Source organism: Crocuta crocuta, unplaced genomic scaffold (assembly GCF_008692635.1).
Source record: "Crocuta crocuta isolate KB4526 unplaced genomic scaffold, BGI_CrCroc_1.0 scaffold3, whole genome shotgun sequence".
Classification (NCBI taxonomy): domain Eukaryota; kingdom Metazoa; phylum Chordata; class Mammalia; order Carnivora; family Hyaenidae; genus Crocuta; species Crocuta crocuta.
The window spans coordinates 588,441-611,060 of record NW_027529934.1 but is presented as its reverse complement, the minus strand read 5'-3'; the positions used below and the strand labels follow the sequence as shown (position 1 = coordinate 611,060).

At 44.6% G+C, this 22,620-nt stretch overlaps 1 long non-coding RNA gene across 1 annotated transcript; it reads left to right on the top strand.

Moving 5' to 3' along the window:
* Positions 1 to 49: 49 nt before the first annotated feature.
* LOC144230830 (uncharacterized) lies at positions 50 to 21,812 on the top strand. The gene is made up of 3 exons (XR_013334893.1): positions 50 to 85; positions 15,913 to 16,202; positions 21,315 to 21,812. It is a non-coding gene; the product is annotated as an uncharacterized LOC144230830 (long non-coding RNA).
* Positions 21,813 to 22,620: the final 808 nt, after the last annotated feature.

The window sequence follows — 22,620 nt, the reverse complement described above, 5'->3', positions numbered from 1 at the left end:
AGGCTCCGGGGGCCAGGGGCGGGGAGGGGGAGGGGCCGGGAAGGCCCGAGGGGAGGCGACCGCGAGCAGTGCAAGCCCGGGCGGTGTGAGTCGTGGGCGGGGGAGACCTTGGTGGGCGTGCGGGGTGGGGGACGGTCGGGAGGCAGGAGGTCTCACTCCGGGTACGCACAAGGGTGAGGACCCGGAACCCTGGGTATCGCGTCCATTTCCGACGTGACTCTTCCTTAAGTAGTGTGAGTGGGTGCACAGCTTCCCTTGTCTGGGGCGGCCCGAGAGGAACCCCTCGGAGGACATGGGTTGAGGTGGGGTGGGGTTTCTACCCAACCGGAAAATCTTTAGTTTTTATTCCTAAGGGTTATGTCTTCCCACAGGTGTGGGGATCGGAGGGGAGAAGGCTTGGGGAGGGATCCTGGTAAGGAACAGAACGGGTCTCCAAGTTCTGCGTGTGCTTGTGTTTCTTTCCGGCCTGACTGGTTTTATTCACGGGTGCTTGCATTGCTAAGTCGCTTGATAGATTAACTATGTATCGAGGGTGTCCTTTATTGCAGTTGATGTGTGATGCGTCTCTGTTTGTGTCAGAGAACTGCCATGGAACCCAGTGATCCCCACTCCTTCTCGAGAAGTGCAGTTTGGGGGCCAGGGGACGTCAAGGTGGAAGGGGCTGTTGGTAAATTTCCTCTGCTGGTCTGGAATGCACATAATAGTTTATGCTCTCAATAATTATTTGCCACTTCCCTGGGTCTGGGGGTGAAATACCACTGTGCCAGTTCAGCTTATGGAAATAGGGGCAGAAGGGTTAGAATAGATGGTTTGGGTAAGAGCTAAAGAGAGAATTCTTGCAGAGGGGGGGGCTGTCTAACTCAGTCAGAAGAGGGCGCAACTCTTACTCTCAGGGTCGTGAGTTTGAGCCAGACTTTAGGAGTAGAGATTACTTAAGTAAGACTTAGAGTGAGAGAGAGAGCACGCACTCTTGGAAGCAAGCGTGAGGAAATTAAGATACATTTTGGCTGCGGTGAAAACATCATCACCTTGGGGTAGAGGGTGTAAGGATAAAGCTTTGGTTATCCATTTACCAGAGTTAGCTAGCAAGAGGGGAAAAGCAGAGGCAAGTGGGCCAAAGGGCTGCAAGCAGTGAAGGGAGAGGTTAGGAGGAGGAGGGGGAAATCAGACTGGCCAGAAAACTGTAAAGGTCAGTGATGCAATCTTGCAACAGCCTGTCATAGGCGGAGTCCTGTGAGGAGGGACTGGGTAAAGGGAGGCTTCAGAGATCAAGTGTTTGAGGTCTTGCAAATTTTAACAGTAATCTTTTTTTTGGGCCAGGGGGAAGGACTGAGGCAATCTCCCAATTTGGTTAAAAAAGGCAACAATAACTACCCTTTGCCTTGGCTATTAGTATTTCAGGTAATAAGCTCTGCATGCAGATTGGACAAGGTTACTTAAATAGCTTTTGTAAAATTCTACGTTTTAGTCTGCACACAAGCAGTCAAGGTGACATGGGGCCAAATAGGGGTGTGTCCTGTGCTTATTGTTCTTTTAATGTTGCCAGTCAGGAAATTTCTGCAACAAGGGACCAATTTGAGATTAATATCAATCTTGGCATTTTCTATGAATCTTCCTTATAATTTTGGAGAAGTCTCTAATAATCTGGCAGAAATGATACATGAGCTTTCTTAAGATTTGTGAGTGTTCCAAACATTGTGGCCTCTGGAAGAGTGTATGATATGTACCTTAATATCAGAGCTTTCACCTGGTTTCTTCTCTGAAGGTGACTCAGCCCAGCTTTCGACCCAAAACTCCGAAATTGACTCAGTGGTAAGCAGTTCCGGTATTTCCGTAACTCAAAGACGAAAACCGCATGTCTTCCAAGGTCAGCAGACAATAATTTACCTACAGTTCCCCATTCTTGTGATTTGCTGTGGTAGAACACGTCACCATCTCAGATGAGTTCCTCTCTTCCCCTCTTTGATAATCTGACTTTAACCTCCAGACCCCACCTTTGATAATCTGAGTTTAACCCCCAGACTCCACCAGCTTGGCGGCCAGGTGGGGACAGACACAGCCGCAGGTGATATGGATTGGGGTTGCCAGTGCATTTGGTGCTTCTGGTTTAGGTGGTAGGTGGGCCTGAGTAGGAGACGGTGGGAACCAAAGGCTGAGGAATCCAGGGCCACCTCATGTTTAGGAATTTCTGACAGCTTCTCTGTCTAGTGGAGCAAGAGAACCCAACTTCTAGGGTATCGGGTTGGGTAGGGCTTGGGAAACTAAGCATGTGCTTTAACTGTGCTGATGTCACTTTAGAGATGTAAAGTCTGTGTTGCATCACGCAGGTCAGACACAGGTTATAGCTCCAAGAGCCAGACCAGCTACAGGGTGATCAATCATTTCAGTGTGCCTAGGGCTGGAGACTTTCCCTGAGTGCACGACTTAACAGGGTAGAAAGTGGGCAAGTACTGGGTAGACTGGAATAGCTGGTCACCCTACCCTTGAGACTATCCTCACATTTAATTCTGCCATTTCTAGGAAGGTTGGAAAAGCTAGTTTAAAATGTGTTTATTTTGGGGGTGCCTGGGTGGCTCAGTCAGTTAAGCATCTGACTCCTGATCTCAGCTCTAGTCATGATCTCATTGTTCTTGAGTTTGAGCCCCACGTAGCACTCTGTGTGGATGGCCTGGAACCTGCTTGGGATTCTGTCTTTCCTTCTCTCTGCCCCTCCCCACTCATTCTCTAAATGAATGAATGAATGAATGAATGAATGAATAAACTTAAACAATTTTTGTTTACAGGGGCGCCTGGGTGGGTCAGTCGGTTAAGCGTCCGACTTCAGCTCAGATTATGATGTCATGGTTCATAGGTTCAAGCCCCATGTCAGGCTCTGTGCTGATAGCTCAGAGCCTGGAGCCTGCTTTGGATTCTGTGTCTCTCTCTCTTCTCTGTCCCTCCCCCTCTTGCACCCCATCTCTCTCAAAAAATAAATAAACATTTAAAAAAAAGTTAAAAAATTTTTTTGTTTATTTTGCTTTCCAAATCCCATTCTCCCAAACATTAAAACACCCAGAGCCGGGACGCCTGGGTGGCTCAGTCGGTTAAGCATCTGACTTCAGCTCAGGTTGTGATCTCATGGTTTGTGAGTTCGAGCCCTGCATCGGGCTCTCTGCTGTCAGTGCAGAGCCTGGAGCCTGCTTTGGATTCTGTATCTCCCTCTTACTCTCTGCACCTTCCCCACTCATGCTTTGTCTCTCTTCCTCTCTCAAAAATAAATAAACATTAAAAAAAACAAAACACCCACAACCATCTGCAGAGGTAACAATCACAAAGGGACAACAGAGAGTCCTAGGGATAAGTGCAGAGGAGGGATAGAGCTGTACCAACAACTGTGCCTTGGACATTGAAGGAACCGTAGACCAAGGCTTTTGGATGATTGGTTGTATATGAGTCTCAATGATTAGTAGTATTATTTTGTTACCAGCTCCTTGCTGCCTACCAAAGTCACCGCCCACCCCTGGTATTCCAGAGGCAGGAGGGAGAGGATCATCCATTATAGAAGACAGAATAAAATCATTTGTAAATCTTACACTCAGTTGTTAGAGTTACTTTCATCTCAGGTACTCTGGTTTTAGAGAGGTTTCTCATCTCTCAAATACCAATGTATGATTTTTATTTTATTTTTTATTTATTATCTTATTTTTATATGTTTTTAGAATAACATATTTTATTTTATTTATTTATTTTTAAAAGTTTATTTATTTATTTTGAGAGACAGTGAGTGGGGCAGGGGCAGAATGAGAGAGGAAGAGACAGAAAACCCCAAGCAGGCTCTGCACCGGCCCTAATGCGGGGCTTGAACTCACAAACCTTGAGATCGTAACCTGAGTTGAAGTCAGACACTTAACCAGTGGATCCACCCAGGAGGCCCTTAATGGATGATTTTTAAATCTACATTCTAAACTTTATCTTTCTCTGTTTTTGTAGATTAGAGTTCTAGAGGCTAGACATTTCTGTGTGGATCTCCTGCTTTTATCACACTTTAAACAAGACTCCTGATAGTCTCTGCACTTTTACAAACGAAGTCACCTCGGTATCCTTGTGGCTAGCAGCGACATCTCCATTTTACCCATTTACATTCTCTGGGCCTGAAATCCTGTGCTGTTTTCTTAGAGAGGCCTTTCCTGACGGCTCTATCCCAGCATTTCCTACTTATTTTCTTCATACACTTAGTACCTGACTTTATATTGATGTAACTGTTGGTTTGCTTTTGTGTTGTCTTTCATGCTAAGCTTCAATGAGGGCTGGGACTTTGTTTTGCCTTTCACTGTGTCCCTAGAGCCTTGTATGATCCTTGACATAGAGCAGGACCTTAATAGGTAACTATGGGATTAATTAATGTCTTCTCCATTGACCTGGCAGGCAAGGGGCTATGTCTGTTAAGTTTGTATGCAGTCAGATGTTTAGTGGATGCTCAAAGAAGCATGGATGCTTGCTTGCTTGCTTGCTTGCTTGCTTGCTTTCTTCCTTTCTTCCTTTCTTCTTTCTTTCTTTGTTTCTTTCTTTGTTTCTTTCTTCCTTCCTTCCTTCCTTCCTTCCTTCCTTCCTTCCTTCCTTCCTTTCTTGTAGGCTCAATGCCCATCATGGGGCTTGAACTCACAGCCTTGAGATCAAGAGTTGCATGCTCTACCTACTGAACCAGCCAGGCACCCCATTGTTTTTGGGTTTTGACAGTTTTCTTTTCTCCTTCTTCTTCTCCTCCTCCTTCTCCTTTTTCTTCTTTGCCCTTAGTCTTCTCCTTGGTAATCCATTTCAAACACTACCACCAAATAAATCTTCCTAAAATTAGACTTTTATTCTTAATTGCCTGTTTCAATCCCAGATCATTTCTCATTGCCTACATGAACCTGGATTCTGCATATTGGATTTACTTGATTGGTATTCCTGGAATATGAGACTTCTATGATCCATCCTTCCCTATTCATCTAACTTTATATCCTATTCTTCTCCAACAAGGACCCTTTGCTCCACAGATGAGTTTCTCATAGCCCAGTCCATTCTCACTGCGGCTGCCTCACCTTTGCTCATAATCTTCTTCCTACCTGAAATGCTCTTCTTATTCTCTTCTGCCTTCCTTCCTTCAGTTCATGTGCTCCAAGAAGCCACCAGCACACCCTGATCTCTCCTTTCTGTGAATTTCAGCTGCCTTTGTGGCTCATTCTGCATGGGTTGGCACTGCATTGTGTACTGTTTTATACAGCTCTCTCATTGTTCCCTATGGGCTTGCTCTTTCTCTGTGGAAGACCAGATCTTTGTACCTTTCATGGTGCTAACATATAATAGGGGCTTAATCAATACTATTTAGGTTGTCCTGAAAGTCAGTATTGACACAGAGATTACAAAATTATTAAACTCTCTTGGGAAGTTATTTTAGGCACAGTGGCATGTCCTTGGCTCAGAGCCTTGGGGTTAAAATTGCCCAAGACCTGGCAACTTGGCTTGGTTCCTTCCACTCTGGCTTCCTCACCTTTCCCTTCTACTCCCAACATAGTGTCTGACATTGCAGCGACTGGTTTACTGTAGGGCACTCCTCCAGCCTGTTCCTGGGATCCCAGGATCTGGACAAATCAACACTGATGAACAGACCCTTGGTAGACATTTTGCTTTAGTCCCTCATGGCTTGTTGCCAAGCAAAGCCCCTATCTACTGGACCATGTAGGATGTGCTGGGAGCAGCAGCACCCTACTGCCCGAATACTGTGTCTGAATTACATTGTTCTACTTTGTAAAGTTGAATCAGCACAGAATTTTTCTCAAGCTCAAATCCCAGCTAGACTTAAGAGAATAGGGCTCTGGAGTCAAACAAACTTGGGTTCACTTAAGACCCGTCTCCTCTTACCAGGGTCTGACCTTGGACAAGTGACTTAACTTCTCTAGCCTCCATTTCCTCATCTGTAAAGTGGGGGTGATGATAACACCTATGAAATGAGGTGTGATGAAGACTGAATGAGCTAGAGCACTGGAAAGGGCTTAGCAGCCTGGCATAAATGAAGCAATCAATACATGTCATTGATTCAGTCATTATTCCGTTGTCTTTGCCCCCTGCTCATGTCAGCAATTCCTGTGGTCCTTTATCCCAGCCCAGGTCATTCACATTCCCTAGGTAACATATGGGCAGCAATAAGATCCAAAACCATTTCTTGAAGGGGCACCTCGGTGGCTCATTTGGCTAAGCATCTGACTGGTTTGGGGTNGAGATCATGACCTAAGCGAAAGTCGGACGCTTAACCGACTAAGCCACCCAGGCGCCCCCAACATTTTTTTTTAATATTTGAGAGAGAGAGAGCAAAGGAGAGGGGCAGGCAGAGAGAGGGGGAGAGAGTGTGTGGATCTCACCATCATGACCTGAGCTGAAATTAAGAATCAAACACTTAACCAACTGGGCCACCCAGGTGCCCCAGAATACAACATTGCTTTTGCCCTCATGAAGCTCATAGTAAAGCAGAAGACTCAGATATTAAATAAGTTACTATAATATCCTAGGATAAGCACAATAATAGAAATATATACCAGGTAAACAAATAGAGTAGAATGGGAAGTAAGTATATTGATTCAGTTTGGGGACGGAATGGTCCAAGAAGGCCCAAGAATGGATGATGCCTGAGCACTTGAGGGTATTAAAGGATGGATGACGTTCACCCGTGACTCTGGGAGTGGGGGTTCAGGGTTGGGGGAGGCCTGGAATGAGAGAGGACTGTAAATAGAAAGGGTAGAATGCATGAAAATGCATTTCATGGTCCAAGAGAAGTTAAGCAAAATTGGTGTCAGAGCATAAAGGATGGGTTTTGGAAAATGGCAGGAAATAAGGAGGAAGTAGTAGGCAGGAGCCATAATGGACAATTATACAAATTATCACCTACATATGTGATGTCTAGTAACTATGACCCCTCTTCTAGAAACACATTCTCCTTGGCTTCCATGTCATATTCTTCTAATTTTCCTCCTATTGACTCTGGACGCTCCTTTGTTCTTTTTCTCACTTTTGCCTTTTATACAACCTCTATATGACCTCTTTTTCTCACCTTTGCGTTTCTCAGGACTCAGTCTTGGAGCCTCTTTTTAAACTCTACACATTCTCTTTAGGAGATTTAGTTTACTTGCAAGGCTTCCATTATGCCTCTGTACAGATGATGTATACATCTGAGCCATAGACCTCTGTGTCTTTCTGCTTAGTCTACATCTTGACTTGGATGTCTTGCAGGTATCAAACTTTTCATATCTGAAGCCAAATTCAATATTTCCATCCCTGAAACTTGCACTGCCATCTTTCCCAGTCTATCTGGTAGCCCAGGTCCTAAGCCTGGGAGTTATCCTTTTCTCTTCTCTCTCTGTCACCTCTCATACACAATCTTATAGACTTGTCATTCTGGGGAGCCTGGGTGGCTCAGTTATTAAGCATCTGACTTCGACTCAGGTGATGACCTCACAGTTGGTGTGTTCAAGTCCTACATCAGGTGAGCAGGAGCCCTGCTTTGGGTGAGCACGCGCCTGGCTTTGGGTGAGCTACAGTCCCTCTTTGGGTAAAAATATGAGCCCCAAGCCCTCAGTCAGCCCCATTTCCCTCCCTTTCTCTCTCTCCCTCCTCTTCACCTTGCCCACTTGTCCTCCCCTCTTCCCCCTCCCTCTCTCTCTCTCTGTGTCCCTTGCTCACTTGAGCCCTCTCTCTCTCTAAAAAAATAAAAAAGAGTTGTCATTCTACCTCTTATATATCTCCTGACTTTGTTTTCTATCCCCCTTGCCACCTTCCTACTCTAAACCCTCATCATCTTACTTGCACTATTGCTATGGTCTCCTAACTGGTCTCTCTGCCTTGGCTAGGTCTTGACCTAGCCAATCCAGTCTAATTCAATCCAATCCAATCCAATCAAGTGTAATCTTAAAAAAAAAAAAAAAAAAAATGCAAACCCTATCATGTCATTCTTCTCTTTAGAACCTTTCAATGGCTCCCCGTCTTGCCCTTTGGATAATGCCCTGGATTCTTGGCATGGTGTATAAATTCACTTATGACTTTGTCCTTGTCTGTTTTTCCAGTTTCATTGTATATCCCTCAACCCTTGCTTTCTAGGTGCCAGCCCCACTGTTCTGTTCCTTCATAACTTCAGATCCTTCCTCATGTTGTTCTCTCCACTTGGAACACTCTCCTCATTTCCCTTGATCTGGTGAACCTTTACTCATCCTTCAAGTGTCACTATCCTCTCACTGTCTCAGAGAAGCCTTCCCCGCTGCTTAGATGAGGGAAGCTCCCTGTGCTGCATGGTTCCCACAGCCATTTCACTTTCCCCTTCACAACTCTGTTGTGTGTTTCTATTGCAGGACTGTCAGCTCTGTGAGGGCAGGGACTATCTCTTTCTTGTTCAGTACAATGTTCGCAGTGCAAGCACAATGCGAAGCACATTGAGTTATTTAATCATAGCTATCAATTTATCTTATATTGAATTGGTTATCCTATAGGCAGTCTGAGAAATTGATGGATTTCAGGCAGCAGAACAGCTCAACAAGGTTGGAATTTTAAGTAGCTCACTATTGGCAGAGTGAAGAATATATGAGTGGAGAAAGATGAGAGGCAGTGAGTGGGATGCTTTTAGAGTAATTCAGGTGGTGAGGGACTAGGCTGACATAAAGGTAATGGGGATAGAGGAAGACAGATTTGAGTGATGAAATAGGGAAAATAAGTTTTATAGGTAAAACGGGAAGACTTAGTGCTATAGAAGAGAAAAGGATTTAGAGGTAACTCCCAGGTTTGGAGAAGAAAGGAAGAACACATTTGAGGAGGAAGAGAATGAGTTCTATTTTGGTTATATTGAGTTTGGGCAGTTTATGAGACATGAAGGCAAAGATGATCATTAAGCGGCTGTACATGAATCATGAATCTGGAGCTCTAGATAGAGATTGGGTTGGGAGTTGATTTGAGAGGTTTCAGAGGGTTGGAGGTGGCTTAGATCTTGGGAATGGGGGGAAATCACCCCATGGGAGAACTGAGAGAAGAGAGAAAGGATGGGAATATGGGGACTGTGGAAATATTGATGCTTGCCTAAGGCTAGTGGTGAAGCAGAGCAATAAGTCTTATTTCCTAAGACTTATTTCCTCAGCTTGAGGAGTAGTTGTTCTAAGAGTATGTATCACCAAATCTTATTTTCTCCCTTCACATCTAGACTCTAGGCCAGGAGCCCTCTTGAAATAAAGGACTCATTTCTCTATTTCTTTATTTTTTTTTTAAATTAAAATTCAAGTTAGTTAACATATAGTGTAGTCTTGGTTTCAGGAGTAGAACCCAGTGATTCATCTCTTACATATGACATCTAGTGCTCATCCCAACAAGTGCCCTCCTTAATACCAATCACCCATTTAACCCATCCCACCCCCAACCCTTCAGCAACCCTCAGTTTATTCTCTATATTATAGAGTCTCTTATGGTTTGCCTCCCTCATTGTTTTTTGTCTTATTTTTCCTTCCCTTCCCATGTGTTCATCTGTTGATTTTCTCAAATTCCACATATGAATGAAATCATAATGATATCTGTCTTTCTCTGACTGACTTATTTTGCTTAGCATAATACCCTCCAGTTCCATCTACATTGTTGCAAATGGCAAGATTTCCTTCTTTTTCATCACTGAGTAGTACCTGTAGTATCACGCCTTCTTTATCCACTCATCAGTCAATGGACAGGCCTGTTAGAGTGACTAAAATGAACAATTCAGGAAACAACAGATGTTGGTGAGGATGTGGAGAAAGGGAAACACTTTTGCACTGTTGGTGGGAATGCACACTGGTACAGACACTCTGGAAAACAGTACAGTATGGAGGTTCCTCAAAAAATTAAAACTAGAACTACCCTATGACCCAGAAAAGGACTCATTTCTAATGAAGTAGGCAGAATTTTAAGATGGCCTCTGATGTATAAGCCCTATTAACCCCCCAGCACTTAATAATAGGATGGGATAGTACCCACACACACACCCCCTTGTGATTAGGTTATATTGTGTGGATGGCTGATTTAATAAAATTAAAAATTCAGGCTCACCTGGATGGCTCAGTTGGTTAAGTGTCCAAATCTTGATCTCAGCTTGGGTCTTAATCTTGGGGTTGTGAGTTCAAGCCCATGTTGGGCTCCATGCTGGGTGTGGAGCCTACTAAAAAAAAAAAAAATCAGTTCATCATTCACCTGAACTGCATTTCAAGCACTCAACAACCACAAGTAGCTAGTGGCTACCATATTGGACAGCACAAGTATAGAACATTTCCATCACTGCAGAAAGTTCTATAGACCCAGAGCACTGGGTCTTAATCCATGGAGCTGCAGGAAATCATCTGGGAAGTGGTTCTCAATTCTTTCTACAGATGCTGCCTGTATTCTTTGTTCCTCTTTATAACTAAAACTGTTTATTAACAGTTATCTACAATCACTGTATCTATTTCTTCATCAACTACTCTCTTTTTTGCCCACATCCATCTGGCTTCCATTACCACCACCCCACCAAAATCTAATGGGATATTTATTGAATGAACTGGATTTTATCATTCAACAGATAATAACTGTTTCTTCCTTCTAGAAATGCCTTTTCTCTTTGCTTCAGGGACACTGCACTCTCCTTTTCTTCATTGTTTCACCTTGGTTTCTTCTTCCCCGATTTCCTTCGTTACATCTTTCTCTTCTGTCAGTGGTTCTTAACTTTGAACATACTTTAGAATCACTGGGGAGCTTTTAAAGTTTCTGAAGATAAGGCTAGATCAATTAAATCAGAAGTCTTGCCAAGTAGGACCCAAAGATCAGTAAAGTTTAAAGCTCTAAAGGTGATTCCAGTGTGCAGCCAAATATGTACATTACTGCTCTTAATGCTGGGGATATTCCGGAGTCCTACCATGATTCTTCTTCTCTACCTATAATATTTCTCTAAGTCAGTGGTTTTCAGCCCTGGCTCCACTTTAGAATCATCCTGGGAGGTTTTATTTCTTTATTTTTAATTTTTTTAAACGTTTATTTTTATTTTGAGAGAGAAACAGAGCATGAGCAGGGTAGGGGCAGACAGAGAGGGAGACACAGAATCTGAAGCAGGCTCCAGGCTTTGAGCAGTCAGCACAGAGCCTGATGTGGGGCTTGAACCCGTGAGCGAGACCATGACCTAAGCTGAAGTCAGACACTCAACTGACTGAGCCACCCAGGTGCCCCATCTTGGGAGGCTTTAAAAGCCATCATTGCCTGGGAGTTCTCCAAGGTGGATCTACCTTAAATTCCTGCAGGCGATTCTAGTCTCTCCTGTGGCTAGAACAAGACTTTAGAGGTCCTAAGCCCTGAAAAGATTGAGTTTCCCACCTGCCCATGTAAATAAAAATAACATTAAATTTTAAAATATATATTGGGGATTTATAGCCTTCTAATTTTGCCCAAGGTGTTTACTTCCATATTTTTTAAAAATATTAGATACAAAAATTTTCAAAAGAAATGGTACCTCTACTTTGCTGGCACCTTAAATACATATTTAACCTCCCTTTGGGAGTCCAGTCCTAACTCTCATCCCAAAGATCGCCTCCTTGGAGAGACTAGTCTTATTTATTCTTTCTAAAGTGGCACTGCCAATATCCTGAGATCCTCATCTATTATATCATGCCATTAAAAATATTTCATAAAAAATGTTGAACTTTGTAATGGTCAGATTTAGCCTTTGGTTTACTTGTTTATTGTTTGCCTCTTGTCTGTCTTTTTTGCTGCTGTCTTGTTTGTCCTTATCTAGCATAATGCCTGGTATAAAATAAGTGTTCAAAAAATATGAACAGAATGAACGAATGAATGTGCGCTGATGTATGGCAAGGAACAGTGGGTAGATTAATACCAAGGCAGATGGGCCACCTTGGGTTGCTACCCTGCAAAAGGCTGGCTTTATGGGGTGGGATGGGAGAAGTGAGTTTCTGGAAAGGGAGGACTCTGACTGGTTACGAGGAGGGAGGAGCTTGGCTCCAGCAACATGGCCAAGGCTTAGAGCAGCAGGAGCATGCCATGATGTTTGGTGGATTCTGGGGGCGATGAAAACTAGTATTTATTTTTAGGTTGTAGTTTCCCTGTGTCACCTCCAAATTTTCATTACAATTTCTTAAACTCAACAGCTATGTTTTGTACTTTGGGGAATGGAAGAAAGACTGTGTTTGTGTTTGGGGGTCAAAATAGGTTGGAGAGATGGTTAAAAGAAAGCTAGGGGTATTTGAGGACAAACAGCAACTAGAATGAACTTGTATTATCTGCTAGCATCTCCCTAGAATTGTCAGCATTATGGTTATTTGGATAGTAGAGGAAAGGGTGATTTGGATGGCTAAGGAAGTTGAGATCACTCTGGTTACATAATTAATAAATTACTTGGTAATTATGTATTTAGCATCTGTGTCCCATGAGACAGTAGTTTCCCTCTGGATAGTGATTCTGTCTGACTTGTTTACTACCGATCACTGGGTGCCTGGCTCAGTGGATGCTCAGTAAATATTTGTTTTGTGAATGAACATTTCTAGATGTTTTTGTGTTTCTGGGTCAAAAGTCAGAAGCGTCTGATGACATGTGATGAGGAGAACTGGAAGAAAAGCCCAGGCTCTGAGGATGAGGAGCTGATAGAAGCTGGGGGTGGAGGGGTGTTATATACACAGACTGATTTGCTGGGAGCGTTCTGATCCAAGCCCAGGCCCCCAGGACAGCTGGAGAGACAACAGGACACTGTTGGTGCCTAGTCAATGGACTTCAAGAGACCCCATTGCATTGTGGGAAGGGGTTTCTTAGTGTCTTAGGCTTGGCACTCATTGGCTCAGGTTTGGAATAGGTCTACAGATACCAGTGGGATACATTATCTTTGGCAGAACAAAGACAAACAGGGACTGACAGACCTTAGGCTACATGTGTTCTCTGATTCTCTGAGAGTGACAAAGAATCCTTAAAACATATTGAGGAGTTCTTGCATGCTAACAACCTCTCTCCATTTATGCCCTCCTCTCCCCTGGACCCACATTTATTCCTTTCGTTGCCTCTGACTGTTCTAAAAGCTGGGTCTAATACGCCTTGAGTGGCCTGGTTCCATAGCCTGACCACAGATGTCTTTCAGTTTTCCAAACCAAAAATACTGCCATTTTGATTCCTGGCCTTTCTCTCCCCAAGTACCAGTCTTGGTGGATGGAATAGGAAGCCTGACCTTGGAGCTTGTTCATCAGCAGATCAGCTCATCATGAATTTTCCCAGATTCTAGTACTCAGGAGAAAAAAATTTTTTTTTCCCAGGATTATTTTCTCTCTATGTTGTCTTAAAAGGGAGTTATGTTGCAATGTTCACGGCAACATATTTTCCAACACTTTTGGTTAGGTTTTCCCTTGTCCTATGGATCCATACTAATAAATCAATGTCTGTTTTTGAGCACCTACTATGTGCAAACACTGGGCTATGCACTAATTAGGGGATAAAAAGAATGGTTAAGGGTCATTCATTCCTGTCCTCAAAGAGTTTAAAATTGAATTTTGGGGACAAATCACAAAATAACTAATAGTTGAATAACTGTAAATATATAAATTTGACATAGAAGGGATTTACAAACAGAACAGTTCTGATTGTTGCTTGAATTGTGTAAGTAAGGTCTGGTGCTGGAACTTGGGAGGGATTTATGAAGAATAGCAGAGAAGTCATCACTGATCTAGGAACCTGATCTGAGTTTTGGATTTAGAATTTATCCAAGAACACAAGAGGTGGAGATGGCCGTGCACACAGGCAGGGCTAGATGACTTGAGCATAAATATGGTCAAGGGAATGGAATGGCGTGGATCAGAGCACTTGCAGGAAGCTTGGCTGTGTGAGATAAGGTCAAATGTGCAGCTTTTTCAGCAGGACCCTGAAAGCCTGGCTGTGGACTTGGTATTTTGATCTAGAGATGATGGAAAGCGTACAGGTCAAAGTGCATACCAAATCCAGCTCAGCAAAGGGAGCACTATGTCAGTGCTAATGAGATGAAATGTACACTGGAAAAAGTGCAAAGGCATGTGTGTGTATCTACATCTGTGCATGTGTATGTATGTGCATGCTCCTCTTAAGAAGGGCACACATTCAAGATGCAGACCATGATCTTAACAGTCTTTGACTTGGCAAGATAGAGATGTTAATGTGTCTATAAGCTCTATATTGGTCCTTGGTGTGATTTGGCTGGGAAAAGCCTCCTGTACTTCAGGCTCCGGCAACAGGAGTAGAGTCTCCAGAATGAAAGTTGAACTGGCATACTATTCCTTCCCCAGGTCTTCGAAGAGGACTGCTTTGATAAGATGGCCAATATTCACACAGAAGCTTCATGAGTTCTTTCCTGTGGGAGGGTCTTATTCTAATGTGCTATTCCGATTAAGATTTTTCTATAATTCAGAGCCAACCTCACTTTCTCAGACCATTGCACATCTTCATGCAGAGTTTACTGAGCCTCCTGATGTGACACATTCAAAACTTGTCTGGGAGAAAAAGTATTGATGTACAACCAGATGAGCAAGCATTTGTCTGAAGCAAAAGAGTATTCTGAGACATAGAATTTCTAGGGCAAAAACAAGGAGAATCCTGGAAAACTACAATGGTTGATCACCCTACAACATATCAGAACTTTCCCTTGAAGATTCACCCCCACCCCCAGTGATTTTTCTCCTAGAACCTGCCTTAGAGCAACCTGCCTGTCCCATAGATATTTATCCTCTATCTCACTGGCTGTTTCTCAGGTTTTTGAAGGGGGTACTATTGTGATGCTTTAGGGTTTGCAAATCTAAAATATTCACCAAGGTCATTTTTTTCCCTATCAGTTTCCTTGTGGCGTTGTATTGCACAAACTATCCCATGTGACTTTTCCTTTTTGTCAAAAACAGATTCCCTTAATCTTGGGAGGACCAATATAGCAGTGGAAAGAATATGGATTTTTGGATGCTTAAAGATATGCTGATGGATTCTGGTTTCAACATATACTAGTTGTGGTAGACAGTGCTATGTATTCACCAGATCCTACTGCATTTTCCTTTCCTGGGCACAGAGGAAGATCACTTAGGTGCCCTCTGAGCACTTCTGGCCAATAAGTTGTAAGCCAACTGACTGTGTCACTTTAGAGCTGAAGCATGGAATACGGGAGAGCTTCTCCACGGTCCTCTATCCTTGCTGTCATGATTATTAAGGTCATGTGTCCAAGATGGCAGAAGTCCTTGAGTGGCTAAGAGGACTGAGGACCTCTCCTCTCACCATTGTCTCCTATTTTACTTTGTACCAGCAACAAATAAATGTTTGAGGTTTTGTGGTTAGTTTATTACTGCAGCATAACCTGATTAAAATGCTAGTTCTGTGTCTTCATCGCCTTGGGCTACTCAAAAAAATACCATGGATTGGGTGGCTGAAGCAACGGACTTTTATTTCTCTTAGTTCTAGGATGCCAGAAGGCCAAGGTGAAGGTGCCAGTAATTGGGCTCCTGGTGAGAGCTGGCTCCCTGGCTTCAGACAGGTGTCTCCTTACTGTGTTCTCACACAGTGGAGGCAGACCTCTGGTGTCTGTTCCTCTTCTTATAAGGTCTCTGATCTCATTATAGGGACTGTACCCACATGACCTCATCTAAACCTAATTACCTCCCAAAGGCCCCATCTCCTAATACCATCACATTGGGGTTAGTGTTTCAACATATGAATCTGGAGGGGCAGACATATTCAGTCTCTAACACCTCGTAAACTTGTCAAGTTACCTAATAATGCTGAGGCTATGAAAAAGGGAAATAATATCTCCTTTAAAGAGCCACCTTATAGGGCTTCTGGGATATGTAAATGAGATACTGTAGATGTGGTGTTTAGAATGGTTCCTTATACATAGCAAGAGTAGAAAAAATATTTTGTTCCCTTCTCTTTCAGGGAAATACAAAGCTGTTTCTTTCTGGAGTATTCTGTATTAACCAAAGGAATAAATGCAACCTCTAATGTCCAGGGAAGCATCCACAGAGTCTCCAGATGATGCAGATGTTTTAGTTCTCTATACTGTTGTTAATTCTTGGTCTTTGACCCAGAGAGGTCTTTGATCAAGGGACTCGTGCCCAGAGCATGCTGCCATGATGTCAGACATTGGACACCAGGACACCCATGTTCACTTCTAAGCATCGTCTCTTAAGATGATTGCCAACAAATGGAGGAACTTCCAGAGGAAGGTGAGCAGGTTAGGAAAAGTCTGGAAGCCATGAGTGAACAATCTACTCTGAGTAAGTTTGCTAGATTTAGCAAATAAAAATATGAGAAGCCCAGTAAAATGAGAATTTCAGATACATAATGGATCCTATTTTAGTATAAGTATGTCTCATGGAATCTTTGGGGTTCTACTTATAGTGACAAAGTGTCCCTTATTTATCTAAGATACAAATTTACCTGGGATCCCTGTATTTTATCTGGCAGTGCTAGCTACAAGGATCATTGGGGACGGTGCACACACATCAGATAAAGAGACGCAACATCACAGTTAGGAATACAAATGTGTATTTATGCTTGAGCACTGGGAGCTGCTGGGTATGCAAATTTTTGAGTGAGCAGTGGGGAAGTTCAGAATTAGGTATGTTATTCTGGGAGAATTGCATGGGAAAGGCAAATTTGGGTGAGGGTGGGAATTTTAGTTATCTTCACTTCCTCTTTTCCCTCAAAATATAGATAAACCAGAACTGACTCTTTCTTTCTTTTGACTTGTCCTAAGACATACAAGCAGGAAGATAATGTTCTGGAACTTGTCTGTTACTTGTTACATTGTCTGCCCTCCCTCTCTTTTTGTCGGTCCTTCCTTACACGTTTATTGGTACATACATTTATTGAGCAACTGTGCTAAGGGCTTTCTTGACATAAGAACTCTAACAGCCCCAAGAAACAATCTTTCCTAAGAAGGGGAAGCCATATCTTACAAAATCTACAATGATTTAGAAAATTTGTAGTGGCATGCTGTGGGTATAGTGGTTCAGGGCAGAGGAGAGAGCAAAGAGAGGGTGGATTAATAACTTGTAGATGAACAAAAATTACTGTCCTCACCCTGACACTTTTTACTTTATGTTTACTGATTATTCTAGTAAAATATGCTCATTATGGAAGACAAGGGCATGTAGAGAAGTAGAAAGAGACAGGAAGGGGAGCCTGGGTGGCTCAGTTGGTTAGGTGTCCCAATCTTGATTTCTGCTCAGATTGTGATCTCACAGTTGTGAGATTAAGCCCCGCACCTGGTTCTGCACTGGGTGTGGAGTCTGCTTGAGGTTCTCTCTCTCCCTCTCTCTGCCCCTCCCCTGATGGTCCCTCCCCTGCTCACACTCATTCTCTGAAAGAAAGAAAGAAAAAGAAAGAAAGAAAGAAAGAAAGAAAGAAAGAAAGAAAGAAAGAAAGAAAGCAAGCAAGCAAGCAAGCAAGCAAGCAAGCAAGCAAGCAAGCTTGTGTGGCTCAGTTAAGCGTTCGACTTTGGCTTAGGTCATGATCTCATGGTCTATGAGTTGGAGCCCTGAGTTGGGCTCTGTGATGACAGCTCAGACCCTGGAGCCTGCTTCAGATTCTGAATCTCTCTCTCCCTGCTCCTCCCCTGCTCACACTCTGTACCTCTCTCTCTCAAAAATAAATAAACAATAAATTTTTTTTTAAAAGAAAGGAAGAGAGAGACAGGAAATGTTGTAACATGGATAGTTTCTCCTTGTCTTCTCTCTGAATATTAGTTTTCTTTTTTTTTTAATGTTTTATTTATTTCTGAGAGAGACAGACAGTGTGAGCAGGGTGGGTCAGAGAGAGAGGGAGATACAGAATCTGAAACAGGCTCCAGGCTCTGAGCTGGCAGTCAGCCCAGAACCTGATGCAGGGCTCGAACCCACAAACTGTGAGATCATAACCTGAGCCGAAGTCGGACGCTTAACCAACTGAGCCACCCAGGTGCCCCTGAATATTAGTTTTCTTTAGAGTTAAGTAGATTTTATGTACGTTTATTTTCTAAGTTCTTCCTCCCCCACTTAACAGTATCCCATCAACTTTTCCCTCTTTATCAGTCTTAAATCTCTTATCAATATTTTAGATCAGAAGGGGGTCAGTTTTGACTCACATTTTCAGGGGAAGGAATGAGATTGGATAAAGAAAGACTCATCACCCTTGTCTGCTGGGATATTGCCCTGGCTTTGATCTGTGTAAAACAAAGTCCCCAGGAAAAGAAAGTGCCTTTTATCTATCACCCTCAGACTTGCTAGGCAGCAGCCCTGAGTTAAGAACAAAACATCTACCCAGACCAACTTTGACTCCTATCTTTATCAGGTGTTGGACTCTGGTTTTACTAAATCTTGATGGCCATAAAACAGTATGTCTGTTATCGTTACACTTGCTCCTCTGCCCTCTGCCCTCTGTTTGTAAACACCCCCACCCCTTCCCTCCCTTCTTCCCTGTGCAGGAATGCTAGGAGCATGGCCCTGGTCTTGGGAGCTTAGCTCTGTTGACCCCCAGAGTGTCTCCTCCTCCCTTCTGGTGCAGGTCATGGCTCCCGAGGAATTTGCAGCCCCTAAGGAACAGAGTGGAATGCACAAAGCACAGATTTTTGGGTTGGGCCCTGGGGCCTCCATGGATGGCCTGCTGCCCAGTAAGTGAGCTACGAAATATCTGGATGGGAGTGATATTTGCATTTTGATAAGAACAACTGCAGATTCTGCTGATCATCGTCCTTGACATCTGCATGTGATACACACATGGGTACAGACGTCTTTTATAGAGGACACACCTAGCTGGGGCACAAGTTTGCATTGTTTCCTTTAAACTTTAAGAGGATCCACCAGGCGGATGGCTAATATTCCCATTGCAGGCAAACTGTTTTGGTTGTGCAAACACACACAGCGAGGGGGTGGAGTGGGGTGCAGAGTCAAGACCTTCACCTTCACCTCGCTTACCCTGAGGTCCAGGCTTTAACTGCTGTCCACCCGAGAGCAGAACATTCTGGAGCTGGAGACAGCATCAGAGGAGATGCAGAAACATTGAATGCCCCAGCCACTCTGCAAGCCAATTACATTTTGGGGTGGGGCCTAGCTTAAGTCCTACAAGGAGTTCTGAGGGGTAGCCTGGATTGAGAACCAGTAAAATCCAACACCTTTATTCTCAAATGATGAATAGTTTACGCTTTAGCTGAGTAGCAGAGCTGGAGCTGGGTCCAGGATTTCCAATATGCTCCAGTCCCTACGTGGACCCTATGTGGCCACACACACCGCAGGGAGGTGCTGATTAAAAGCCTTTAATTGGGGCAGATTCCAGACGTGAAGTCATATACACCCATGCTCCCCTCCCCCTCAAACCGCAAAGTACTCATTTCTCCATACTCAGTCGACGAACGCCAATTTGAACATTTGGATGTTTAGTTTGTTGGCCTACTGGCCCTCTTGGGGGTCGTTTTTAGAATTTTAAAGCCCTGTTCTGCAGCCCTCTGCTAGCTCAGGGAGAAGATCTCCTGAGGCAAATGCCCACGTCTCTCTCAGCCATTCCTCTGTGGCTTCCTCAAATGCTTCTGACCTGGCACGTGGCTGTATGTTGCCCCCTTCAGGTGTCTGTCTCTCTCCTCTCAGGCTGGGCCATGGCCACATGGGCAGCTCCACGTGGGTGTCTCTGTAGCCAAAGGTCACAGTGATTGAATTTAGGTCTCAAAAACCTAATACCCCGAGGACAGTGACTGGACAGCAGAGGTAGAGTCGGTTGGGGTGAAGAATGCTTAGTCATGAGCTGGCTTGTCTGCTAGAGGAAGGTCAGGAACCTGGGAGGGCAGTACAGGTGGTAGAAATGCCAACATACTCTTCCCTCTTCTCTGGTAAGCCAGCCAACAATGGGTCAGCCATGGGCCAGCGTTCTATTCCAGCAAGCTACAGGCTACACTGGGCTGTACCCTTCAGTAGGGAAGGGTGGAGCATTTAGGGGTGTGCCCTGGGAGACAGAACAGAAGGAGCTGAGGTGACCCAGGGGCCTGACTCCAGGGGAGGGGATTCCCCCTTCCTGTGGTGAGGCGGAAGTTGTGTCATACTGTCATATACACTATGTTTAGGTCACTGTGATGTGTTTCCAGCTACCTTCTCTCTCTTTCCATTCCTTATAGGGTATTCACGTCCTCAGTCAGAGCAGCTCCCTGTCAGCATGGCGGGGAAACCCTGCCGGTATGTGCCTGAGCCTCTGAGATGGGGGATTTGGATGCCAGCCCCTTCCTCATCTCTGCCCACGCAAGAGAGGCTGTCACCGTGGAAAACAAATAGGAAGGCATTAATGGTGTCTGTTCTGGATGTTCCTATAGCATCAATGTCTTCTTAGGAGTCCCCAGCTAACACCAGTCCTCCGAGACTTGGAGCAATAGCTCAAAGAGGCATTTTCAGAGATGTTGGGTCTTGATTAGGTTTGGGAAACATGAAGTTCAAAGTCTGGTGAATTCTGGTCAATGATTAAGCAAAGGGAAAGACAGGGAATTTAGGTGGTGTTAGGCTGTAAGTGATGGTTAAGAATGTGAGTGTTGGAGCAAACTGGTCAGGGTTCAAATGATCACTTACTAGCTGGAACCAGGTTCCTGAAAAAGTGCCTCATTTTCTTCATCTGCAAAGTAAGAATGATGAAGTGTCTTACTCTATAGAAATGTAGTGAGTATTAAGTGACTTAATACATGTAAAGGGTTTAGAACAATGCTTGGGACACCCTGAGCACTAGGTAAAATGTTAGTGGTAGTTATTTTAATTTGACTGCCTCATTTCTCCCCAATGTCAGGCCCATACTAATGTGTGCCACTGTCCTTTGGGCAGACATTCAGTCTGAGGAGACGAGGGTGGGGGAGAAAGAAGGGCATGGAATAGAGTCAGCCCCTGACACACAGCCCAGGCTCCTGTTCCGTCCTCTGCCTGAGGCTGGTTCTTTTGTCTGTGCTCAGTAACATAACAGACTCTCTCTCTGGTTCTTGGAGAGACACACGGAAGAGTGACTGACGTCTGGGCCGCTGAGCTATTGTGCAGGTGTGGAGGGCCACGCCAGCTTGAGTCACGTGGCAAATCCCCAGGGCTGTTCCTGGAGCCCACCCTGTCCCACAGACGAAGACTCAGCTGTGACTCACTATATTCAGGTGGTGCCTGGGCCTTAGTCACCTGGTGCCTCTTCCTACCAGTACCTGAGTTCAGCACTCACAGCCCGCACCAGGCTCTTTTATCCACCGTAAACTCCTCTCCTTCCCTCTCTCCTTCCCTCCTCTCCTTCCCTCCTCTCCTTCCCTCCTCTCCTTCCCTCCTCTCCTTGCTCTCTACCCCTTGATCTCTCAGTGATAAGATCTTGGCTGATCTCCCTGACAATTTGGACGGGTTGAGCCTGACAGATGGATAATGGAGACTGGAGCTTCTAATGCCACCCCCACACCCTGTCAGAGACATTGCCAGGAATGACTGATAAGCACACAGGATGCTGCCTACATCAACATGGTGACATTTCTGTAGTCTGGGGGTAGGTGCCTCCAAAAAGATTCCCCTGTCTGCAGCTGACTGCCACAGGAATTTCCACTATAAGCCATCCATTCTGGTGACAAGAGGCCCAGACTGTCCCCTCTGAGAATGCAAATAGACCCACAGTGCATGGGGACTCCTTCAGCTGTATCACCTGCTTACACTTCGGTGTGAACCTGCTTGTTACACAAAGAGTGAGCGCCTGCTATGTGCAAAGCACTATTTCAAGGCACTTGGAAACAGTAGTGAACAAAAGGGACAAAAATCTCTGCCTTCTTCGACGTGTCATTCCGATGGAAGGAGTCAGAAAATGAACATGATTAACAGGTAAGTTATATAGTTGGTGGAAAGGTGGTAAGTGTTGCACACAACAACCAGAAAGGCCCAGCCCACCATTAATGTAGGGTAGGTGGGCTTGGGAGGGCTAGGGGCTCGGGCTGGGGCTGAGGCAGGGAGCTCGCTTGCATTTTAAATAGGGTGGTCAAAGTCATTGAGAAAGTAGCATTTGAACAAAGACTTGAGAGAGGTAGACCAGTTAGCCTTGCAGACACCCAGGGGAACAGTGTTCAGGGGGAGGGAGCACCCAGGGCAAGGCAGCAGAGCCCTAGGACGGAAGCAGCCCAGTGTTTTGGAGGCACAGCTAGGAGGCCATGCCCCTGGCGTGAAAGGAGTGAGGGGCAGCAGTAGCAGAGACAGAAGAGTTATGGGGGTGTTTTGATCACGTAGGGCCTCATAGACTCTCTCTAAGGGCTTTGGCTTTGACCTTGACCATAATGGGGAGCTAGTGCAGGGTTCTGAACAAAGGAGGGTCTACTACAGACCAGTTAGGAGGAAGAAGCGGAACGTTCTAGGATTTGCAGAAGTCTGAGGAAGAGAGGCTCGGGCCAAGAGGGTGGATGTGATTGGTTCTAGTTGCCTTTGGAAGGGGAGCTAACAGCATTTCCTGATAGGATGATGTGGGTGCAAGAGAAACAGGAGTCAAGGTTAACCTGAGTGGCCATTTTCCTGAGCTCAAGTTCTAATGAGCCAGGGCTGGTGGGAGGGGTGGTGGTGGTGAGGGCTCCAGAACAGGATGAAAGGAAGCAGGGAGAGAGGGAAGAGTACAGAGGAGGGAGGCTGGGGCATGGTA